Here is a 2,500-nt window from a genome sequence, read left to right as displayed (position 1 = left end):
ACAAAACGATGTTCCAACGTTACTTACCGGTAAACGTTTCCCAAGAAACGTTTCGAGCAATCGTTGGCGATCGTTGGTTGCGGTTCCCTGTTTGTTTATGTCCCGGTATTTATTTCAGTTCCCAGGGATCGAAATGCTGGTGGCAACTGGTAATGGACTGAGTGTACAACACTGCCCAAAAAGCATGACAGAAAAGTTGATGCTTGAGAAATACAAAAGCACTGATTTACAAATTAGTGAAACTAACCTTAATGTGCTGCCCGAGCAACCCAGCCGCATTCTTCGGAGCACTGTTCATAGCACTAGCAGATGACTCAACGTCTTGGCAGCCATTTTCTAGGAGCCGTTTTAGGGCTCCGGGCCATCAAGGGAAAAACGTCCCAGCTGCCTCTGTCAGTGGGGTGCTTTCTCAGTTCCTCTGCTCTCTCTTCTTCCCCCCAGCCTCCCCCCTAGAGCTGGCGCCGAGGGCTCGTGGTGGACTCCTGTGCCACATTAGACACAGTCTCGTTCGGAGGTGGTGGTGGTGGTAGGCGACGAAGGTGCGCTGGTTGTGAAGCTGCTGTGTAGTGCCTCTGCTACCGTACCTCTGGTAGCTGTTCAGAAAGAGAGAGAGAGGGAGAGAGAGTGAGTGAGTGACAGAGATAGAAGGGGTCAGCAGCTGCGCCTCCTCCTCCTCCGCCATTCTCTTGCCCCAACGCCTTCTCGTAGGCCGACTCGAGTGTGTCTGTCTCTCTTACAGGCACCACCACCAGCAGCCGTAGCAGCAGCAGTAGCCGTTCTTTAGCCTCTCTGCCATTCCCACCTTCGCGCCCTTCATCGCCTTCTTCTTCGTCGTCCCTCCAATATAAAAAGGTGTCATCATGGGTGATCTAGAATACAGGAGGCCTATAAAGATCAACCGGTATTGGAATAGACCTAAGCCTAGGGTCTATGAGTGTAATTTAAGAGATGCTGAACGCATGTACCAAGATAACTACAAGGTTTATCTCGCCGAGAAGGATTACAGGCTTAGAGGTCCCAGGGACTGGTCTGAGGACAAGCTTGACCGATTCGCACATCTGCGAGCAGGGCCTCTCCGTCGGGAGCAGTCTGCTCAGCCTTTCTCGAGCCGCCATGAGACTTCCTCTACTGTCGAGGGAATTCTCACAAGGGCTTCTCTCGCTCGAGACACGCCGGAAGAGCTGCCCGCCACCTTGAAAATTGAATCAAAACCAGTCCCTGCTTATGACCCTCAAAAGGAGAATCAGAGCCTGGAGGAACGCCTCGCGAGGCTCAAGAAGCTGAGGGAAGATCTCGGACTCCCACAGGACGCCGAGGCCTCGAGAAACACCCTCCGAGACTCAGTGTCTCGCTCCTTCGCCAACGACACGGACAGCTCCTACAAGTCTGAAAGGACATCTCGCTACAGGTCAGCCGCAGCATCTGGAGCCACCAGTGACGAGTCATCTTACAGCTTCAAGTCGGAAAGGTCAGCTAAGGTCAACGGCATCGGAGCTTCCTCCTCGGCAATTGATGATTACAAACGAACCCCGACTTTCGAGAGGAAGCGAGTGGAACTCGACGTCACCCCCAAGATGGAGCGAAAGACCTTCTCCGCCAGGAAGGACTTGGACGACGACTTCTCGGCGTCCAAGACCGAAAAAAAAACGGAACGGTTCTCCAAACTGTCAGCGACAACTGCGTCCTCCAGTAGCCCCGTCAGGAGCAGGAAGGTCATTACCGCTACAGAAAAGCTGGACCTGGATGACGAGGTGGACGATGCTGCCCTGGCCAAGATGATGAAGAAGCTGCCGTCATCTCAGGAGATTCTGGAACGAATCAGTAAAATGGATCTGGATGACTGACTAGATACACTGATTGACGAACAACCTTGAACCGGGCATAATTAGTTGTTTACACTGATAGCTGCTGCAGTATATGACGCAGATATAGGAATAAAGAAGTGGTGGCGTACTGACACACTCATTTGGTATTTTAGCGAATAGAAGAGCAAACATCCGTGGACACCGAAAACATAGTACTTCTAAAAAATACAGTAATATTCCAGAAAGAAAATTCCATCCGTTGGCATTGTAACAAAAAAAAAATAGTTTGCAGAACACAGTTACAGTTATTTAGTAAAACGGGGTTGTTCGTCAATCAGCCGAGTTGTTGTTTTATTGGACAATTTATTGCATTGGTAGGAGAGTTGAATCCTGGGTGTGAATTGTATACCACCACCTAAATCTGAAACCATTCTTTAGTTTCAAGTTCTCACAAATAAACTGTCCACAAGTTTTGCAGTGCAACGGAGTGAAGTGATATTCCATGATGACAAATCAATTCGTTTTTTAGATTCCTGAACTTTTTTTTGTAAAGCCTCTTTATAAGCGAAGAAGGCAAATGTGTAATCTTTATACTTTTTTATACAAGTGGCTTGTGAAATAACCAATTTCCCTCACCCTCACAACCTCCCCACGAGCAACCTAGTGATACCCGGACCTTGAATTATATGGACAAA

At 49.0% G+C, this 2,500-nt stretch overlaps 1 protein-coding gene across 3 annotated transcripts in view; it reads left to right on the top strand.

Moving 5' to 3' along the window:
• The window catches only part of LOC136834977 (uncharacterized), a 102,117-nt gene that overhangs the window by 93,283 nt on the left and 6,334 nt on the right, over nucleotides 1-2,500 (top strand). Inside the window, exon 2 of one of the 3 annotated variants that reach the window (XM_067097955.1) lies at nucleotides 740-2,500. This exon is cut by the window's right edge and continues 799 nt beyond it. The exons of the other annotated variants lie outside the window; for them this stretch is intronic. The gene's annotated coding sequence lies outside the window, so the exon portion shown is untranslated. The remainder of the gene's footprint in view (nucleotides 1-739) is intronic. 3 annotated transcript variants of the gene reach the window in all.

This window comes from Macrobrachium rosenbergii, chromosome 54, assembly GCF_040412425.1.
Source record: "Macrobrachium rosenbergii isolate ZJJX-2024 chromosome 54, ASM4041242v1, whole genome shotgun sequence".
In the NCBI taxonomy this organism is placed as follows: Eukaryota; Metazoa; Arthropoda; class Malacostraca; order Decapoda; family Palaemonidae; genus Macrobrachium; species Macrobrachium rosenbergii.
Note: the sequence above shows the minus strand (reverse complement) of the source record. Positions and strands in the feature narration are given on the sequence as shown.